Source organism: Taeniopygia guttata, chromosome 9 (genome assembly GCF_048771995.1).
Source record: "Taeniopygia guttata chromosome 9, bTaeGut7.mat, whole genome shotgun sequence".
Lineage (NCBI taxonomy): Eukaryota > Metazoa > Chordata > Aves > Passeriformes > Estrildidae > Taeniopygia > Taeniopygia guttata.
The window spans coordinates 20180970-20193948 of NC_133034.1; the positions used below are offsets into that span (position 1 = coordinate 20180970).

The window sequence follows — 12979 nt, forward strand, 5'->3', positions numbered from 1 at the left end:
TGCCCCTTCCCAGGGGAACCCCTCACCACTCCAGTGCCACCCCTGCCTGTGACTTCTGTCTGCGTTTCCACCTCCTGAGCTTCCTTAGGGAGCTGAAGGTGTAAATATCTCTGTTGCCTCTTCTTTTTTATAGCTTTAATTTTCCTCCCTTCCCTTCTGTATTTTAATCGTTGATTTTATAACTGCCATAACTTCTGTGAAGCATTTTGGTTTCTAGAACGTGTGGATGTAGAGTCTTTTAATAGAATTATTTTTTAAATTGGAAAAAAAATTTTAAAGACCACAAATTATTTTTTTTCTGCAAATAATTTCAAAATTCTGAGCTATATCATGTGTAATAAATATACTCTGAAATGGAAGTTCATGCAAAAATAATTTTTAGGCAACTGGTGATTCTCAAGAAGCACGTAAATTGCAAATATTTTAATCAAAATAAACCTGAAATGAAATTCTGTGTTCTATCAACAGAGGCTGGCTGCTCTCAGCTCCACTGCTGGCTTCAAGTGTTAACTTCAATACCAACTTCAACTATAACTTCAGTATTAACTTCAGTGCCAACTTCACCTCAATCAACTCCCTTAATGATCTTAATATCCTACTGCTGACACGCCCCTGATAACTGCTCTAGAACCATCCGTAGGTATGGGAGACTGACAGTTTTGAAATAGCAAGAAATCAGCTTTTTCTGTCATCTCTTTATCTCAACTAGGCCAGTGTGAATTTGCCAGAAGAGAAATCTGAAGCCAGACTCTGCATGTAGTTACCCCTTCTCCCCTGGTCTGCTCCAGGAATGTGTCTCCTGGATTAAGAGTGTCTAGATAGAGCTATGAATGTAATATATTTTCTAGTTTGGCTAGTGAATTGAGAAATGAAAGAATGTTCAGCCTGGGTCAGTGTGATTTGTTTGTTTGTTTGAGGGTTTGGGTTTGTTTTTTTTTTTTTTTTTTTCCAACTGGCTGTCAGTTTTTTTCCTAGGTAAATTAAGGAATTAATCTACTGGTTTCCAAGTAGGAAGCCACTCCAGTGAACTAATGTACAAGTCTTTGACTCATCTCTATACATAGAAAGTCTCCATCTCAAATTTGAGATCCTGTTTGTTTTACTGCTGCTGGTTCTTTTTGCCTCTGATTACCTTCGTCCTTCGATTCTCAAAAATGAAAATGTCTTGCATTCTGTCTTCCCTGAATTAAAGTCAATACCCACTTTTTCTGACATCAAAGATCACACTTTCAATCAGATTATTTCATTCAGGTTGCCTCCTATGACCTCCCCAGCTTTTCCCCACTACTTATTGATCACTATTTAATTCTGGTTTTCTTCCCTATTTCACTAAGAGATTTCAGTGAGTCAGCCCTAATTCAGTGTTCCTACATAAAATATCACCCTGCTTGTGGAGTTTCTTGGGGTGCTTGGTCAGCATTTCAGTCCTGAACACATTTTCTTTCTTTACAAGGATGCTAATAATTGTGCAACTGTCTTTAGAGTTTGCTCTAGAAGACTGATATCTCTAAAAGAATTGATGCCGTATTGAGCATCACAAATATTCTGTCTTTAAGACAGAGATTAAAATTAAGCAGCTGTCTAATGTTAAGATCTTGCATTTGTGCCTTTTTGGTTCTCTGGGCAGTATATTTAGTACTTGTGAAGGGATATCCAGTGTCTAGCATGGTGAAAAATTATTTGTGTTACATAAATCCTCTTACAAAGCTAAGAATAAAGGCAGAGAAAGCTGAGAAAGACTTCTCTGGATCATCTGCAGAACAGAAAATGATAAAATTTTTGTATGGCAGTATGAGAACCTTACATATCAACTAATGATGAATAACTAAATCAGAAGTCCCTTGTGATTATGAAGTGTTTCTTTATGTCCTAATGTATTATTCAAATAGATTAATACCAATCCCTCAATTTAATAACTTGCCAGACAGTAGGTTAATATACTGCTTTTGTTGGTGAGCCATACTATTACTGGCTAATTTTTAAAATAGCAGTTTTTCAGGCTGATCAAACAGGGCTAATTTTGGACACTTACATTTTCATCTTCAGTGGTTCCTATTCTGTGATTGTAAAATGAGTCTCCAAGTAAGGGAGAGCTTCCTGCAGATGGCAATGTTACACTGGGAAAAAAACTGAGTGGAAATCCTACATCTCAATAGCTTCACTCTATTAATCAGTGAAGAAAGGCATTAGTGGCAATTCGAGATACAGCTGCTGAAACTGCTGCAGAGGTAAATATCTATAAACACATCATTAGCAGTAAAAGGATTGGATCACTGTTGTTTGCTCTTATAGGGACTTATTGAGGAATTGTACTTGCTGGGTGCTTTTTAGACCAACATGATATCTGGTTCAACAACAGCTAATTTGCCCAAATTCTCACCTGGTTTAAACAGATGACACCCATCTGATGCCTTCATCATCATCCAAGAGAGCTGCTGTTGTTCCAGTTAAAAGCCTGGCAATCTCTTGGAACAGCTCTGAATCTCTCCTGACAACAGCAGTAACATCTATGTCAGCTTTTGTCTGCTTTGTGGGTACCTTTTAATCAATTTATTTGCTTTTGCTAAATGTTTTGTTGAGTTTTATTTTGCTTAGCATATATTTTCATCAATCCCTTAGTATGCAGGTTTCATTCCCATCAAATATTTATTAGCTCTATGTAAATATCTGAATTTTCATAGCTCCAGGTATGCTATTCAAAAATTGAAAGTTGCACATATCTTTAAGGAGTTTTGTTTTAAACCAGACACTTTCTCCTCACTTTTTGGAAGATTTTGTGTGGTTTGGAAAAATATTTAGTTATTTGACATGAAAAGAAAAGTGAATCCAGCCCATGTGCTATGTGAGTTAAAAATCCAGTCACAGAGCCTGCATAGCAAGTATTCAAAGCACTATCCAGGACAGAGTGTTCATGAGCAATCATTATGCAGAAATATATGTGAACAAACCATCTGTTCTGCAACTTCAAATAATGAGCAAAGTGGCCAAAGAAGTCAGCACAAAGAAATTCTGTAAACTAGGGATGGCCCAAAATTAATCAAGTAAATTATTCACTGTGAAATGCTCCTCCAGCTCAACAAGCATGAAAATAGAATTCTTAAGGCCAGGTCTTAGAGAGCCTCATACCACAGACTACTACAGTTCTGTATCACCACATTGTAACTTTACTTGCCATCCTCAGTAAAACAGCGATGGAATTGAGTGTTTTATTTGGAGACCTGACTAACTGCCTGCAAGTCATGTAGCTGGATGTGATTTTTTCATTTACTGGGTGTCAAATGACTCTTCATTTACAGATGATTGTGAGCAGAAAATTATAATCATTCATTTTGACTCTGAATTGAAGTTTTTCCTCTGAAAATGTAACCCACAGAAGATATACTCTGTGGTGAAACCTGTACTTCAGCTGGGAATCCATTTTGTCTGAAGTGACCTTTTGCAAGGCTCCCATGGGTCTTCACTGCAATTTTGTTTGACCTTTTGTTAAAAACCAAGCTCTTCTACAACTGATACTTGGCAGAGTGATTACTTCAGCAGAGGTTCATTGGAAAAGACTTCCAAAGGAACTGACAGGAGCAGGACAGTGGATAAACAGCAGGACACAAAGCTGTTCTGCATTGTGACTCAACACACATGCTGTACATTGATTAGATTTTTCCTTAACAGACCAAAGTAAATCAGTTTAATGGTCAGGGAAGTGGATGGATTAGAGAATTTCACACTCCTGGTTGCCCCAGTCAATCTGCAGTGAGAAACTTCAAAAGTCTACATGAAACAGTGGGGAGCACACCATGTATGTGAAACAGCTCAGGTCTGGTCAGGCTTGTTTTGGACACTCATATTTGATATAATTTTCCTTTTTTTTAAACCCTTTTGATGGTAACAACAAAAATGCCTCAAAGACATCTGGCCAAACTTGTACTTTTGTGCCTACAAATCACATACCTGACACAATCACACTTCTGTTTTGGCACTGTGCACTTGTTACAACATGGACCAAACATTCAGGGTTTTCTTCCATTTGCCATGTTCCAGACCAATTCTCCTACAACGGTGTCAAGTTTTAATTTTTTTTGTCTCCAGTGTATCAATGAATTTGCATGAATAGCAACATGAAGAGAATCAGTTCCTTCCTTCGGTTTTGTCTGAATGCTTTCTTGTATTCATGGAAATATGCTGGAGTATCACTGGAAATTTGGGAAAACTATAAAGTGATAATTCTGCTAGGCATAATTTGAGTTTCTTTCTCATTCTTGACTGCATTCAGTAGTTTCCTTACCTGCAGTGGACTGACTGGTTAAGATGTGAAGCTCTCTACCAAACCCCATTATTTTTTCTAAAACTGTTTCCCAGCTGTGGTCTGGCTGTGGGCAGGAGCTGGAGGCAGAACCCAGCACATGATGTGTGGAAGTTGAACACAACTAGTGGGAACAGGGGATGTTTTCTGGAAAAAGAGCTGGCTTATTTTTATTTCAAGCTCAAGTAACCTTGAGGTATAGTTTGCTAAATTCCGATAAAAAACATTTAAAAATCAAGCTTTTTGCAAAATTGTTATTCCATTTTGTCAATGTACTTAAACCTTGAAATTTATGATAGTTGTCATAGCACCAGTGAGTCATTAAAGTAATTTTTGGCCTAATCAGCAAATGTGTGTCCTCCCTTCAGCATAAGGGGCTGAGCAAGACCAGCTCAGCAATGGTCTCCAGAGCTGCCTCACTCCATCAAGCACTTCTTTGGACCACTCTTATGCCCTTACTGCCAGTGATGTACAAAGATATGAAGGAAATTAGAAGCTAACTGGTCATAAGATTAGATATTATATGTTTATAATATGTCTCAAGCTAATTTAAATAAGAGAGATTATTTCCTTTCTCATCAGTGAGTTTTAACTTGGGAAATTACCATGAAACCAGGTAAAGATGAGAAATCCGTAACTAACAGCCTCTTGATCCTTTGTCTGAAATTTGAAATCAGGCTCCTTATTTCTTTCTAGAATAATGTGATTAATTTATCTCTTGGAGCTGAGCCACTAATTCAGGGAACAAGTGATGAATTTAGCTTTCTGTTTATGGATGGTCCTTTGAGATGAGATAATGCTTTCACATGGCTTATCACTTGGTGTTTTTTTAGTCTTGTTTTATCTTTTTCCCCAGTTATTTTGCTCTTTTCCCAGTGAATGGCTTGTTGTGATTATTTGGTAGTCAATATTTAACATGCAAGTCTTGTGGGTTCATTGTGATAAGTCACACAATGCTGCAACTGTCTCTGTGTTGAATAAACATAGCATAGGAAAAGAGTCTGAGACTGTCCCCAGGACTGTGAAAGTCTCAAGGAGAAACAGCAGCTTAGAAAAGAGCAAGGGACTGATAGAATATGTTAAAATTATTGTCTTGGCTTCACCAGACAGGCCTTGCCTAAAGCATAATGCCTTGAATACTTCCTGCTGTAAGGTTCATTGGGAGGATGCAGAGCTCACCCATCATATTCACTGGCACGTGCTGTGCAGGAATTGCTTTGGGAGTGAGATCCTTGTGGATGTACAGCAGCCAGGTTGAGACCTGGATCATTTCTGGTGTTTTAGGAACAGTGTGCCCATAACCCTTTCCTGAAGGACATGGGTTTGGTGTGTCCAACCACCCCTGAAGAAAAAGGGGAGCTGGGAATGGATGCTGTGTTGTGGTGGTCTCAGCTGTGCCATCTTGTCCTTATAACCCTCAGGAGTGAGAAAGGAATCCATTTAGATTTTTATGATGACACCTTTAACACAATTGATAGAAGTCACATTCATAAATGATTCTGGAAAATCATCCCTTTCCCCTGTGCATGAGTGCTGTTGCAATGGGCATTGTGCCAAATGGCAGCATTGGGTTATTTTATGCTTTGTGAAGCCAGGATGGCTTGAATATTGTTATCATCTTTTCACTGAGAACAATACTGCACCATAAAAATGAAACACAATATCATTCCTGATTTGCTAGAAATGATTGAAGGATCCCTGTTCTGAAAGCATAAGTGTATTTCCTTCTCCATTCTCATCCTCCCCAGAAATTAAGAAATTACTCTGAATGACTGCAAATATCTTCAACAATGGGCAAATTTGTAGCTGTTATGTTTATAAAAACTCCCTGCCAAACCACAGACACCATTTCAGAACACAGGTTGTCTTAAAAGTAGCAAACTGACATGATAAAATTAAAAAATACTCAGTTTTATTGTGTGTCCTTTATAACTAGTTGGAAAATACCAAACCCCTGCTTGTAATCACAGGCAGTATACAAGACTATTTAAAAAGGAGTGGATGTTGGCATCCAGGTTTAATTACAGCTTTTTTAAAGAAAAACCTCTATCATAATTGCAGTGTCATTCTTAGATTGTGGAAAGACTTCCTCTGTAGTGGAACAGGTACATCCATGAAATCCAGGATGCTTTCCCCCCCCTTCAGGAGTGTTAAGTGTGTAATGCAGGGAAAATAGGTGAGGAAATATCTTCAGTGAATCATCTACTTATTTCCAATCTTCCTGAATTACTATTTCTTTTCAAACACAGCAGCACCCTACAGGGACAGACTCCTTTACATGAATACTAAATAGAACTAAGAAAAAAGAAGTAATATTTTAAGACACACTGCCAGGCTGCCCACAATGTGATGTCATTTTTGGCACTGGAATAGAGGAATTTTTAATTCCTCTGTTTGGAATTTGGCAATTTTTAATTTGGTCAATAAACAATAATCTTGGTAAACACTTTTTTTTATGGGGCAAAAATGGGATTCTTCTAAGCCAGCTCTTGGTTTACATAGTATGTAAAAGTACAGTGACAAATGTCATAAGAATAATAACAATGTAGAAAACTCCTCTTTTATTGTGTGATAAAATTGACTGAAAATTCATTATATCAAACACATTCATCTGGCCTGATGTTAAGCATTAGCACTGTGTAAGAGAAGTATGCTTTTTGTTAAAAGAAAACATGGGTTTTCTTGTACTACACAAAAACCCCCTATTCCATAAATTTTTAAATGCTAGTGATCTTTGTATTTCTCACTGCTCTGTGGTTTGGATGCATCTTCTTCCCTTTGTCTATTCAGGTTATGATATCTCTAAGGGCTTATTTTTGTCTTCTTTGTGTGTAAACAAAACCCAAACATTCCCCTTCTCTGTATTGTGAACTTATCAATACAATGTTTAAAAGAAAACTTAATACAATATTTCTGTATTGTGAACTTATCACAATACAGAAATAAAAATAATAACAGTGTTCTTCTTTAGAAGATACCTCAGTCCAACAACTCTGTGCCAAAATTTCTCTTCCTACTTGGTCTCATAGGTTTGGGACACAAAGGCTGCCCTTTTGCATATTTGAGCCAAGGTCTGAGACACAAGGGCATAGGTAGCTCTATATTAGTATGTGCATGCATGTATCTACAAATGTCTATTTAGAGATATGTATATAAATATATATAATTTTAGAAATGACAAGGCAACGACAACATCAGGAATGTCACCTCAACAGTGCATGGGATTAACATTTCTTGGGTGACCTTGGCTTAATTTGTGTTTTTTCCTTTTGAATGCCTAATTTCACAGCTTTGACTGACCTTCTCTGTCCCAAACTTAGCTGCTTGTCTATTAAACAATATGCATAGTTTCATTTTTAGATGTAAGTTTTTATCTTTTCAAAGGGATGGGGGTAGAGAATTCAAAGGCAGGTAACATTGTCTATAGTCTCTAAAGGATATGCATGTATGTGTCAGATTAATTTTAGCAAATTTTGTTAAATCATTTATTTTAGGGCTGAATCTTATCTCTCTGCTTTCTTCTTATACTTTTGAACACACTGATTTTCTTTTGAACATTTGACTTTTTGATCAAGTTTTTAGTTATGTGTAAGATCTTAATTTTACCTAAACCTTTCAAAAGTAATTTCTGTCCAAATCCACACTTTCATTGAAAACTAATTGAATTTTCAGGATAAGATTACAGTCATTTGAGATCTACAGATCTGAAGGGCCACAGATGGTTCTATTTCTGTATGTGTGGTAGGCTTGATGTGAAACATTTGATTGTTTTGCTGCTTCTCTGATCTGAATTTCTGCCTGCTAGCAAACCACTAGGACTTTTCAGTTAAAAAATGCTAATTAATTGTTTGTATGGACATGTAATTTCAATAAGACTCCTGGATTTATTTTACTAACTGCAGTATGGACTAGAAAATTTGAAGAGCACCAGCCCATTCAGTCACTTGGGGCATATGTACAAGGAGATTTGGGCAACTCTGAAATAGTTTCTGTGGATCTGCGCCTTTATATACAAAATCAGGGTATGTTTTAAGAAGGATATTCAAGTATTTAGAATAGCCCCTATATTAAAGGTGAGTTTTGTCTCAAATAATAAACCAAAAGTGTTTAATATTCTGCCAGTAATCCAGGAGAAGTTGTGTTTGCAGGCAGAGCCCACTTTGTTTGAGGCTGCTGAAGATTCAGAATCCCTTCTCACACACTCCAGCCTTTTTCATTCTGAACAAGTTGTGTGAATATTTAATATGCTGTAGACTCGAGGTCATAAATGGTTTGCAACAAATTATTCATGCAACAAACTCAGACTCTTCTGCTTCCTGAATCTCTGTGAAGGTGGCCATTTGCTCATGTAGAAATCCACTGAATCTTTTACAGGTTTTTTTGGTTGTTGTTAATATTGGTGGCACAATGTGTCTCACAGGGCAAGGCGGACCAATTATCATTCTATTGCTAAAGCTCCCTAAATTTTCTTACTGAATTTGACACAGTGACAGTATCATTAACAGCAGTCAACTTGATTTCAGCCATTTTTGTGGTTTGCTTGTCATGTGTGACATTTGAATAATATACAGAATCACTTGGTATACTTAATAATATTGCAATACATTTTTGTAATGGCTGTTGCTAAAATATGTGCATTGGCAACACTTACTGGTACCTACTCCATTCTCATCTCCCTCAAATAAAGTGTTTTATTTATTTGCAACACCTGGAGAGCTGTGAGAAGGATATTGTAAAAATCCATCTGGACAAGTGAGTCCTGGTAACATAAATAACAGCGCTCAAAGGCCATATGCACAAAGTAAAAGTGGAGGAGCTTTTGGGTATCTGGTCATATATTTTCTAAAGTTGCCTGCCTAGAAACAATAATGGTGCCAGGTTGGTTATAAATGATATGTGGTTCAGAAATGTAGTTCCGGAAATTTTTCATTTGTTGTTTCACTCAAATGTTTTTTTCCTACAGATGCTTTGAGTCTGCTGTTAACAAAAGATAAGCACTGGCTCTTAAATTTTTGTTGGTGACTTTAGGTAGGTGGGAATTTACCTATACCATTAACATTCAGATGACATCTTGTAGGTCTCTTGATGCTCATGTTGTAAGGTCAGATCCATGCTGGTGTGCTGAATGGAAGCTGCCTTCCACAGGTTTTGGTGCTGGCAGTGCAATTCCTCTCTCTTCCTTTGCTTCTCATTCCTCAAGGTCTTCTCATTTCCTGCTTTTCTGTCAGCAGAAACAGCTGTGGTGTTTGCTCCTCAACTCAATGATAACACATTTTTTCCCCTGAGAATTCTGGTTTGAATTCAGATTAACTAGTTGGGTTTTATCCTGTAAGTCCACATGGTTCCAGCAAACCACTTTTTTATTACATTTTTGCCTGGATTTTAGGATTTTGGCTGGGATTTGAGGGTGCTCTCTGGGTAATACTGGCAAATCTTTCTTATGAGGTCTTTGGTTTCTTCAATCCATTTCTACTCCTGTCTTTTCCTGTTTTCCAGCTGGCAAACTTTCTAAACCCTGGGTGAATACTGAAGGCAGGTGGGATGATCGTGTTTATGTGATTTTTCAAACATGGAAAAATCCCAGAAATTACATTGTCAAGCTCCTCACTCCTGTGTAGACAGTTGCACATCCAGAAAGGTCTGTGAAGAGAAATCAGTAAAAGAAATGGAGGGTACTTCAAAACAGTCAAAGCTTTATCATTATTTAAGTCCAAAGAGCAACAGCAGTAATTATCCGTATACCCAGCACAGCACATGAAAGCATGGTAACCTCGGGAATTATAAACTCTAGAAGAAGGAAATTGGCAAAGAAACCTATTGTCAGAAGGAAAGAAGACTTTTTGAATTAAAAAAAAAATCTGAGCCCTGAGATATTCTTTGGTTTATGTTTTTAACTACAGCTGTATCTTCCTGCTACACAGAAGAGAGGGTACTTTCTTTTTCCTCTGGAAGAAAAAAAAAAATTTAAAAGCATCTCCTGCATGAGCTTTTTAATTTTATAATCTGCCTAAGAATATTTTGCTTCCTGCTGTAATTTTTCAGCTGATTAGAAGCTAAGCCATGTGTTCTTACCAGCATCCAGGATTTGTATTAATGGAAATAGCAGCAGATCCTCTTGTAATGAAGGAACACAGAGGTGCAGAAATATTTTTGGGATCATTTAACTGCTTTAAGAGTCAGATAGATAAAAGTGGCAGCCAACGCCAACCACCACAAAACTACCACAGCCCATAAAATGTCACATCGACACATTGAGTATCTTAAACTATGTAATATCCCAAATTTCTCTGCCAGAAGTAACATTGTCTTCATGTTTCTGTCCCCAGAGGGTTTCATCTCCACTTGCACATTCTTGTCACTGCTCGACAGGATGTTGAATGTGGATCTGCTGCTTTGGGTGTGTTTAAATAAGAAGTGACTGCACTTCGCTTTGAGAATATTTCAGACTTCCTGAAGAAACTGTAAGTTCATTTTTCCTTTGTGTGCTTTTCTCTTGCACTGTTCATTTTACACCATTCTTTGGTGTACATTGTGTCTTTCAGTTCCTTCAGCACCTGCATCTTAACAAATAATGGTGTTAGGAATCCAAAGCAGCTTGGTTTCTTACATTCCAGACGTCTTTAGAGCCAAATGTCTGCTGAAAGCTGAGTAGTGTTTTTAGGAGCTGTATTCATGAAGTCACTGTCCTAAACTAAGGACTTTGTATATTACCTGGACAGTAATTCTTCCCTTTGTTCTACTTTGTGTATCACCCAGGGTCCCATTTGTCTGTCTCACCAGCACACCCAAAATCTCAGGTCATTGTTGAACATTCAAACAGGTCATCACTGAAAAAGTAGATAAATTATTTGTGAAATGTGTCACTTGCAATGACCTACTTTAAGGTTTGCTGAATTTAACAAAAGATTTAGATAGTAATTTTGGTTTGTGTGGGGCCTTTTTCTTTTACATCACAAACTGCTTGGTTAGATTTCTAAGAGCTGTAACAGAAAATAAAAATCCTTTTTTACTGCCTCAATGTTTGATGCCATTAAAGGAGTAGGGTTCTATGATTCCCATGCTATGCTGACTGCATGCATTTTCTCTCAGCAAATTGGCACAGATTTCTTTACATTTTTTACTTCCCCTCTCCCTGTCCCAACTGAGTGAGCTCTGCAGTCACTGTGTTTGCAGGTGTATCAAGACCAGCAGAATGTGAATCCTGTATTGCTGAGAGCATTCAGTGTGTAATCACATTGCCTTGGCTTGGCACTCTCAACCATGGCAGTTCTGATTTCAGTGCCAGCCAGCAACCTAAATATTTGCTTTTCTGAAGGGTCTTGCAGTCCAGACTGAGCTTGTTGGGTTTTTTTTTTTCTTTTCCTGCAGCTATACTGCTCTCAGCTGTCAGGTACACCTAGCCAGGCTTTGGTCTCAGCAGAGATTGCAGTGTAACCAAGACAGAGCTCCAACTTGCAAAATGATGTTTGTGCATCTGCAGTTGGGTCATTTGACCACTGTCAGGATTTAGTCCAAAACCAGCTCCTTCCTTAGTTCACTGAAGTCCAAATGCAGCAACCTTTCAACATTTCTTAGAAGAGCATGTTGTTAAAAAATTCTCATTGTCCTTTGGGAACCTTTTCCGCTCATTTTCTAATACTGCTTTTGAAAGTTCTTTTTGGTGCTCCAAGAACAATGATAATAACAAGATGACCTCTTGATTTTTTCCTTGAGTGTACGCCTGTTTTCTTCTTCACTACAATCCCTTAGAACTCCTGCCTTGCTCTGCTGCTTTCTGCCAAACCAGGGGAAGTGCCAGTGGAGTGCCCAGGCTCAGAACACACCATGGCCCATCAACAAAGCTGGGAAATCAGCAGACATTATCACATTTGTGAACACTTTGCCAAAAAGAGAAAGAGGAGAGGAGGGAATGATGAAAAAATACAAATCTTCTCTCCTCTTGTTAGCTTCTGGGTATGTCTGAAGTAATCAGAAGGAAATGAAATTTCAAGTTGGCAGTTTTCCCTTTAAAATGCTCTGTGCATTAGTGCTGAATATGAATAGCATTATCTTTTTTTTTCTTTTTTTTTTTTTCTTTTAAAAGATAAATATCTATTAATAGGTCTCTGTAACAACAATTGCTTACCGGTTTATGCTTATGGCTTATCACAAAACTATTCAGCAGGACTCGTGGCAAAACTGTGAAGTTTATATAATTGCAACCAAAGGCAAAGCTTTGCTTCAGGGTCTGCTACACTATCAAACTCTGCAAGAGCTGAAAATAACGATGTAATTCCAATGACTTCTTCTAAGGGGCCATGTGAGCTCATTTGACCCAACAAGAACACTCACTTTGGCAAGCAGAATACCTTTGATTCAGAGCTCCTTCTGATTAAAACAGAGCTCTCACTGGTCTGTATTGTAATTATCTTTTGATCTTCGTTGTGTCTTTTCAGTGGGATGTGATAATTACATTAAAATTAAATATTATACCTCCTTTTTGGTGTGTGTGTTATCTGCAGGTATATTTGTGCAAGTGTTTCAGTGGAATATCATGGAAAATTACCACAGTGACAGAACAGCAAACATCCCATATTATTACCTTGTGCCATGGGATTTCAAGTAAACTAGAACTCTTTACAGTCTAGGAGAGCTGCCAGTCCCCCTGAAATTACCATTTTAATTGAATTGATCATAAACACT

The 12979-nt window shown here is 37.6% G+C and overlaps 1 long non-coding RNA gene across 11 annotated transcripts in view; it reads left to right on the forward strand.

Annotated features, from left to right (window-relative positions):
- LOC115496373 (uncharacterized) overlaps positions 1-12979 on the forward strand; it is a 121718-nt gene that overhangs the window by 18455 nt on the left and 90284 nt on the right. For all 11 annotated transcript variants that reach the window (XR_012057316.1, XR_012057312.1, XR_012057320.1 and 8 more), the window contains exons 3-4: positions 9794-9935; positions 10624-10758. This is a non-coding gene — a long non-coding RNA (uncharacterized lncRNA). The remainder of the gene's footprint in view (positions 1-9793; positions 9936-10623; positions 10759-12979) is intronic.